Source organism: Saccopteryx leptura, chromosome 1, assembly GCF_036850995.1.
Source record: "Saccopteryx leptura isolate mSacLep1 chromosome 1, mSacLep1_pri_phased_curated, whole genome shotgun sequence".
Lineage (NCBI taxonomy): Eukaryota > Metazoa > Chordata > Mammalia > Chiroptera > Emballonuridae > Saccopteryx > Saccopteryx leptura.
Genome location: NC_089503.1, coordinates 160,263,001 through 160,272,874, shown reverse-complemented (window position 1 = coordinate 160,272,874; position 9,874 = coordinate 160,263,001).

The following is a 9,874-nucleotide window of genomic DNA, read 5'->3' as shown; positions in this document are numbered from 1 at the left end:
AAGCTAGTGTGGGAGGAAAATTGCTCCTGCTAACCTTACTGTGATTTAAGACTAAGCGAATGAAAATCAAGTCATCCAAACATGCCTTAGCTGAAATTAGGATGCTCACTGTAGTTCTGCAAAATGTGCCACGTCCTTTGATAGATTTATGGTAGAAATGTAGATGGATTTGGAAATTGGAGGGCGGAATAAGCTTAATCTGTTTATCGTGGTTTAGCATTGTTTGTGGAATTTGAAGGCAACACTAATTAGTCAGTGTTCTAACCATGAATGATTTCTTTAATTTCAGAAAGATTTTTTTTTTTTTTTTTTTAACCGGGGATGGTCACACCATCCAAGCACCTGAAGTTACTTTGGGCTTGTTATGTGCCAGGCAAAGTGCTAGACCCTGGGAATTGTGCTGATTGGGCCTTTTTGGGGTTGCAAAGAACAGATACCACTGAGTTCACCCTAAGTCATGGGAGTTTAGTGTGGAAGGAAGGCTGACCGGAATCTCCACCACTCAGCCACGTGTCTCCGAAAAGCCTTCCGGAAAGGCCACCCAGCCAGGCCTCACGAAAACTGGATTGAAGTTCAGGAACTGGAAGGTCATTCAGGATACAGATCTGTGACTGGGTTATCTCACTGCCCCCTGAGCAGCCGGCGTCTGCCTCCGATCCCTACTAACAGGCTTAGCCGCCAAGGTGAGTCAACTCCTCTTTCTCTTGCTGTTTTTCTCCGGGTGTCTCTTGGCTTCTGCTCCTGCTACCAACTGCTCAGCTCTCTGTTGATCTCACATTTAAACTCCTTCAGTGAAAGGATCTAATTGGCCCTGCTGGGCACTAACCAGGTGCTAGAGTTGGACTGGGCTTTTGTGTCAGGACTCCTAATGGGTTAAGGGACACCTTGTAACTCAGTGGACCTGGGTTGAGTGCTTATTCCTAGGCTAATCTAATCACTGTTGTCTACATTGTTGGGCTACAATGTACAGAGCCTGGACACTTTTGCTTTAAAAACTTCCCAGGTTTCCTCCACAGGATTTGTGCCCACTTAGCAGGCATTTGGAGTTCAACAAACTTCTGTCTATTACAAAACTCAAGAATGAACAAGACACAGCTCCTGGCTCTTCATAAGCTTACCCCCTATAAATAAAGGGAGTCATATATACAACTATCGTAGGATAAAACGATAAACACTCTAAGAAAGGTATATCTGAGGTGCTCAGGTCTGGTCTGCACATGGCCAGTGAAGCCCTGGGGAGACTGCAGAATATCTCCATGTCTAGGCCCTATTCCTGGGTGATTAAATGAGAATCTCGTGGGTGGTAAAGCCCAGGAGTTGGTATTGTTAAACATTTCCCAGGTGGTTCTATGTGCAGCAGGGTTGAGGTATCAGTTAGCTAGATTTATTTTCAATGATCATAATCACTTTATGATTCTCTTTTAGAGCAAAAGTAAGAGGTACACTTAAATTGATAGGTTCTAGAAGTGATTCTTCCAAGATACTAAATTTCTGTTGAAATAGTACAAATTACCTTGAAACAGTAATATAAAGGAAAATGTAAATTTTAATTTAGAGATAAGGCAAGTACTTCTACCTCTGAAAGGAGATTTATTTGCATTTTTGCAACACTCTAATGACAGCAGAAAAGGCGAAAAGGTGTGAAATTTTCAAGCTCCCCTTCTATAGAGCCCAACATTTAAATGTACTGTAATTGGTATTGACAAACATCTCTTCAGACTCACCTTTACAGACAATGGAAAACAAAGTTTCTTCCAAAATGTCTTCCAGGATGCAAAGGATGTCATCGGGACCAAGGATGGCTTGACATCACAATCTCAAAGCCCCCAAATGCTGAAAGTAGGGACCACCATAAACCCGTGGCTCTGTCTTCCCTTTACTTGAGGAAACAAAGACATGTCTGGTTTGAAGGTGTTCTGCAGCAAAGTCCAGAGAGAAAAATCTGCAGCATCATTTTTACTCTTTGTAGGTAGATGGTCCCGTGATAAAAGGTAACAACAACACACTGCTAAGAATTCTCACACTGTCCCTGCATCTCTACCTTTCATCCGGAAAACCGTGCCTGACAATCAGAAAGAGAAGAGCAAGTATTGTTCAAGCTTTTTCTCTCCTCTTCCAGAAAAAACGTTCAACTCCCTGCTCCTTTCCCATCGCCCCAGTATCATCGTCCCCATTGGAGTTTCCTGTGGGTCCCTGCCAGAAGGGTCTAACTGATGGGTGCTGTCCATGCTTGAGGGTCTTTCAGTCCTGGGGAGGAGAAGACACATAAAATTGTAAAAACAATGATACAGGGATGGGCTGGGAGCCTTGAGTAAGTATGGCCGCATCTGGAACTCAAATGAGGCCTTGTTTGGGGTGGGTAGGCGGAGAGGAGGGGGTCACGTGGGGGGCATTCCAGGCTAGGTGGAAGGCGGTTCTGGAGAGTCGATGCTGAGTGGTAGAGTCTGCAGGGGCGGTGGGCTGTGCATCCGCCTTTGGCCGTTCACAGAGCGTCCTCACAAGCTCCCCGTGGGGCTTTGCAGCTGCTTTGCATGTAAGGGCCAGGACCCGGGTCCCTGCACTCCCTCATAACATAGGTCATGATGGCTGAAACAGAATCCATCACTTGAGCAGGGCAATTTCCTTTTCAAAGTCACCACTTTATTGGGCAGGGATTTGCTTCATGCTTGCTCACTCCTGAACAGTCATTTTCACCAATGATACTATTACTCATAAAGAAAAGATAAATTTGCTATCCTTCAGAGCACTTAAAAACAGAGGAGGAAAAGGAGGGGGAGGATGGACTGTAATGGCCTCTTTGCAAAGAAGTAGTAAGAAACAAATTCTTTGGAGTAAATTATTTTCTCATGAATAATCAGTTCTGACATTGACATGGTAGATTTATCAATGGTTCCCAGCAGTTCTTTTTATAAGGATCAGATTGTCTAATTATCCCTTAATTTTGTTTTTGGTCCTTGAGATAACTTTATAAGGCTCCTGTTTTTTTTCCCCCCCAGAAAGAAAGCTTCAATCAGGTAAGATGGTAACAACACTAGACTTTGTTACCATGCAGATGGTCTAATGGCTTAGATCTGGGGTTGGTACACTTTCTGTATAGGTAGTAAATGTTTTAGGCTTTGCAAATCATACAGTCTGCCACAACCACTCAACTCTACCCTTGCATCACAAAAGCATCCATAGATATTATATGAATGCATGGACACAATTGTGTTCCCATAAAACTTCATTGATAGACACTGACATTTGAATTTATTTTTGTAATTTTCACATGTCATGAAATACTATTCTTTTAATCCCCCCCACAATGTTAAAAAGTGTGAAAATCATTCTTAGTTTGTGGACCACACACAAATAGGCAGGACTTGGCTATAGTTTGCTGACTCCAGCTTAGGCAGAAGTTGTAGTTTAGAGGAACTATATCAGCTCTAGAATTATGAAATTCCAGACCTGAAAGAGACCAGAGGTTTCTAGTCCAATCTCCTCATTCTGCCAGGAAAGAAAACTGAGGCAGAGAGCAGTTGAGTGGCTTCTCCAAGGTTACTCTTCAAATGAGAGACACGCCCCTACTGTTTGAGGACGTGTGGGATCACATCACTTCACTGGTGTGTATGCGTGTGTAGCTGGGGTACAATGGGGAGTGCTTGGGGGGGTTGGGTCATCATTCAAGTTATGATTATTTCGTATATATACTAAATTGCAGAGCTGCCTGGCAGAGCAGAGCAGCAAATAGATTTTCTCCTCCTTAAAAGACCATTATATTACTGTGATTGGCTTTCAGACAGCCGATGTACAGGGTCTCGTCACAAATGCACAGGGACATGTTGAGAGAGGGAGAGAGAGAGGTTTGAGTGGAGGCTATAGACACCTGCGTCCTACTTCTTTCTTAGACCACCTGGTGCCTGTTGCAAAGCTTTTGGAGCCTTCCTGCAGAATTGACATTCAAGGTGATAGTAAAGATACTGGCACAGAGGATGGCTGACTCTGGGACAAGGACCCGGCGTTTGGACCTTCGAGCCAAACTATCCCAAGGACCTCTTTGCCATGTATTAATGTCATAATACAGATTTCTTTCTTTCTTTATTTAAAAAAAATGTATTTAAAAAATTAATTTTAATATGGTGGCATGGAACAATAAGAGTTCATAGGTTTCAGGTGAACATTTCTATAGCATTTGAACTTTTGATTATGTTGTGTACCCATCACCCAAAGTCAAATCATTTTCTGTCACCTTACATTTGTTTGTCCCTCTTTACACCTTTTCCCCTGCCCTCTCCCTCTTCCGCATTCACTTCAGGGCCTTTCCCCCCTCCCCCACACCCCTTTCCCCCTGGTAGCCACTTCATTTTTATCTATGTCCATAAGTCTCAGTTTTATGTCCCACCTATGTGTGAAACTAACCATTCTTAGCTTTTTCTGATTTACTTATTTCACTCATTATAATGTTCTCAAGGTCCATCCCTGTTGTCGTAAATGTCACTGTCATCATTTCTTATGGCCAAGTGGTATTCCATTGTATATATGTACCACATCTTCTTTATCTAGTCCTCTATCAAGGGACACTTCAGTTGTTTCCATGTCTTGGCCACTGTGAACAATGCTGCGATGAACAAGGGAGTGCATATGTCTTTACGTACCAGTGTTTTTGAGTTTGGGGGGTATATACCCAGTAGAGAGATTAATGGATCTTATGGTAGTTCTACTCTTAATGTTTTGAGGAACCATCATACTTTCTTCCATAATGGTTGTACTACTTTACATTCCCGCCAACAGTGGATGAGGGTTCCTTTTTCTCCACAGCCTCTCCCATACTTCTTATTACCTGTCTTGTTGATAATAGCCAATCTAACAGGTACAATACAGACTTCAACCGAGGCTTTCCTCTTCCCTAAAACAGATGAACTATTTGACCATTTCCAATTCTGGCAACAAAACAATATGACAGCCTTCCTTCTCTACTTTTCCTCAGTATAGGAAAACCAATTAATTAATTAATGAAGCCTTATCAATATTTGTGGGTTTAATAGAAGCAAGTAATCAGTGTGTGAATTGTGCAGTCCCTTAGCTATTTCAAGCAACTACCCAAACATCCCTCATTGAATTCGCAGTATGGCTGAGACTAGGGGGAGGCAGCTGAGGCTTCAATGCTGCATTTGGACACCTTCCTCTAGTCTGTGCCCCGATGAGCAGAAACTTCCAAGTTGACAAGCCCAAATCCTGAAGCCACCGATTAGGAGGATATCATGGCCATGATCAGGCAACTGGAGTCTCTCTTTGTCCCCCTTTCTCTGTCTTTCTGCCTCTCTCTCTCTCATATCCCTGTGCCTTTGTGATGACATCCTGTATACCTGTTGTCTAAAAGTCAATCATAGAAATATAGTGGCCTTTTTTTTAATTTAGAAAATTAAATTTAGCAGGGGGGTGCATATATCAATAAGAGTACATAGGTTTCAGGTAAACATTTCTATAGCATTTGAACTGTTGATTATGTTGTACACCCATCACCTAAAGTCAAATCATTTTCCGTCACCGTATATTTGTCCCTCTTTACTCTCCCAAACCTCCCCCACATTTCTCTTCCCAGAAAACACTGGGAACCACTGCACTTTTATCGATGTCCATGAGTCTCAGTTTTATATCCCACCTATGCGTGAAATCATATAATTCTTAGCTTTTTCTGATTTACTTATTTCACTCAGTATAATGTGGTCCCCTTTTTTTAATTTAAAAAATTAAATTTAACAGGGTGAGATTATCAACAAAAGTACGTATGTCTCAGGTAAACATCTGTATAGCATTTGAACTGTTGATTGTGTTGTGTACCCATTACCCAAAGTTAAATCACTCTCCATCACCACATACTTGTCCCTTACAATGGCTTTTAAGGAGAAAAGAAATCTATTTAGTGCTCTGGCCCTGACAAGCTGTGGGAGCTTGGAAAACTTCTAGCATCCCCACCCTCACCTATTTTTTTCTTCTTGCTTTTCTTCTCCCTCCCTGGGACACTGTGTGAATAGATGAGATAATAAACCAGGTTTTCTGAGTTCATAAATTACTCTCTGGGAATCATTTATATTGCACGGATACTTTCCGGTCACTGGGGTGCTATTTGCTAAATTGCTGGCCTCCTGCTGTGCTTTAAGTGGAACCCTAGTGACATGAAGGAGTTAATATCTCCCTCCAAGCTAATTCACTTACTCCTGGGGCGTAATTCACACTCAGACGGGAACTGGCTGACCATATGTGGAGTGCTGGAAGTTCTTTGAGAGAAAGTCGGCACTAGAAATGTAAGGAATTAGTATCACAAAAGTTGCATTTGCCAGCCATTCTTCCAAGGAATCCATTGTGTAACTTTCCCAGGACAATTCTGTAAGGTAGGTCGTTGCTATCCTCTCCAGAGCCACCTCTAGCCAATGAAAGGTCAGTACATAATGTACCCAACATGGGGTTAGGAAAGAACATATTTGTAGGATGACTTTACCATTTGAAAAAATAATGGGTGAAAGATTGGAAAGGGCATTTCAGAAATCTGAGTAAAAAACAAGAGCTAAAGTAAGGTAAATTACATTGTTGAATGGTAGGAATATGACTTACTATAATGGGTCACTATTTTTATGCAAACATAGGGGCGGACATCTATATATTCAAATGTACCAACATGGTCACCTGAGGAGACTAGCCCAGTATCCTAATATGGAGCTATTGCTCAAAATGCTTTTTTTTTTTTTTTAATAAATTTTTATTAATGATAATGGGATGACATTAATAAATCAGGGTACATATATTCAAAGAAAACATGTCTAGGTTATTTTGTCATTAAATTATGTTGCATACCCCTCGCCCAAAGTCAGATTGTCCTCCACCTCCCTCTATCTAGTTCTCTGTGCCCCTCCCCCTCCCCCTAACTCTCTCCCTCCCTCCCTCCCTCCCTCCCATGTCCTCCCTCCCCCCACCCCTGGTAACCACCACACTCTTGTCCATGTCTCTTAGTCTCATTTTTATGTTCCACCAATGTATGGAATCATGTAGTTCTTGTTTTTTTCTGATTTACTTATTTCACTCCGTATAATGTTATCAAGATCCCACCATTTTGCTGTAAATGATCTGATGTCATCATTTCTTATGGCTGAGTAGTATTCCATAGTGTATATGTGCCACATCTTCTTTATCCAGTCTTCTATTGAAGGGCTTTTTGGTTGTTTCCATGTCTTGGCCACTGTGAACAGTGCTGCAATGAACATGGGGCTACATGTGTCTTTACGTATCAATATTTCTGAGGTTTTGGGGTATATACCCAGTAGAGGGATTGCTGGGTCATAGGTAGTTCTATTTGCAGTTTTTTGAGGAACCACCATACTTTCCTCCATAATGGTTGTACTACTTTACAGTCCCACCAACAGTGGATGAGAGTTCCCTTTTCTCCGCAGCCTCTCCAACATTTGCTATTACCCGTCTTGTTGATAATAGCTAATCTAACAGGGGTGAGGTGGTATCTCATTGTAGTTTTGATTTGCATTTCTCTAATAACTAATGAAGCTGAACATCTTTTCATATATCTGTTGGCCATTTGTATTTCTTCCTGGGAGAAGTGTCTGTTCATGTCCTCTTCCCATTTTTTTATTGGATTGTTTGTTTGTTTGTTGTTGAGTTTTATGAGTTCTTTGTGTATTTTGGATATTAGGCCCTTATCTGAGCTGTTGTTTGAAAATATCATTTCCCATTTAGTTGGCTGTCTGTTTATTTTGATATCAGTTTCTCTTGCTGAGCAAAAACTTTTTATTCTGATGTAGTCCCATTCATTTATCTTTGCCTTCACTTCTCTTGCCATTGGAGTCAAGTTCATAAAATGTTCTTTAAAACCCAGGTCCATGATTTTAGTACCTATGTCTTCTTCTATGTACTTTATTGTTTCAGGTCTTATATTTAGGTCTTTGATCCATTTTGAATTAATTTTAGTACACGGGGACAGGCTGTAGTCCAGTTTCATTCTTTTGCATGTGGCTTTCCAGTTTTCCCAACACCATTTGTTGAAGAGGCTTTCTTTTCTCCGTTGTGTGTTGTTGGCCCCTTTATCAAAGATTATTTGACCATATACATGTGGTTTTATTTCTGGGCTTTCTATTCTGTTCCATTGGTCTGAGTGTCTATTTTTCTGCCAATACCATGCTGTTTTGATTATCGAGGCCCTATAATATAGTTTAAAGTCAGGTATTGTAATGCCCCCAGCTTCATTCTTTTTCCTTAGGATTGTTTTGGCTATTCGGGGTTTTTTATAGTTCCATATAAATCTGATGATTTTTTGTTCCATTTCTTTAAAAAATCTCATAGGAATTTTGATGGGAATTGCATTAAATTTATATATTGCTTTGGGTAATATGGCCATTTTAATTATATTTATTCTTCCTATCCAAGAACAAGGAATATTTTTCCATCTCATTGTGTCTTTTTCTATTTCTCTTAATAATGCCTTGTAGTTTTTGTTATATAGGGCCTTTACATTCTTTGTTATGTTTATTCCTAGGTATTTTATTTTTTTTGTTGCAATCGTGAAGGGGATTATTTTTTTGAGTTCGTTTTCTAATATTTCATTGTTGGCATATAGAAAGGCTATGGACTTTTGTATGTTAATTTTGTATCCTGCGACCTTACTGTATTGGTTTATTGTTTCTAATAATCTTTTTGTGGAGTCCTTCGGGTTTTCGATGTATAGGATCATATCATCAGCAAAAAGTGATACCTTTACTTCTTCTTTTCTGATATGGATTGTCTGATTGCTTTGGCCAGAACTTCTAGCACCACGTTAAATAAGAGTGGAGAGAGTGGACAACCCTGTCTTGTTCCTGATTTAAGGTAGAAAGTCCTCAGTTTTATGCCGTTTAATATGATGTTGGCTGATGGTTTATCATATATGGCCTTTATCATGTTGAGATATTTTCCTTCTATACCCATTTTGTTGAGAGTCTTAAACATAAAATTGTGTTGTATTTTATCAAAAGCCTTTTCTGCATCTATTGATAAGATCATGTGGTTTTTGTTCTTTGTTTTGTTGATATGGTGTATTACGTTAACCGTTTTGTGTATGTTGAACCATCCTTGAGATTCTGGGATGAATCCCACTTGATCATGATGTATTATTTTTTTAATATGTTGTTGTATTCGGTTTGCCAGTTTTTGTTTAGTATTTTAGCATCTGTATTCATTAGAGATATTGGTCTATAGTTTTCTTTCTTTGTGCCATCCTTGCCAGGTTTTGGTACGAGGGTTATGTTGGCCTCATAAAATGTGTTTGGAAGTATTGCTTCTTCTTCAATTTTTTGGAAGACTTTGAGTAGAATAGGAACCAAGTCTTCTTTGAATGTTTGATAGAATTCACTAGTATAACCGTCTGGGCCTGGACTTTTATTTTTGGGGAGGTTTTTAATAGTTTTTTCTATTTCCTCTCTGCTGATTGGTCTGTTTAGGCTTTCCGCTTCTTCATGACTCAGTCTAGGAAGGTTGTATTGTTCTAGGAATTTATCCATTTCTTCTAGATTGTTGTATTTGGTGGCATATAATTTTTCATAGTATTCTACAATAATTCTTTGTATATCTATGATGTCTGTGGTGATCTTTCCTCTTTCATTTTGGATTTTATTTATTTGAGTCCTGTGCCTTTTTTCCTTGGTGAGTCTTGCCAAGGGTTTGTCAATTTTGTTGATCTTTTCAAAGAATCAGCTCCTTGTTTTATTGATTTTTTTCTATAGTTTTTCTGTTCTCTATTTCATTTATTTCTGCTCTGATTTTTATTATCTCCTTTCTTCGGCTGGTTTTGGGTTGTCTTTGTTCTTCTTTTTCTAGTTCCTTAAGGTGTGAAGTTAAGTGGTTTACTTCGGCTCTC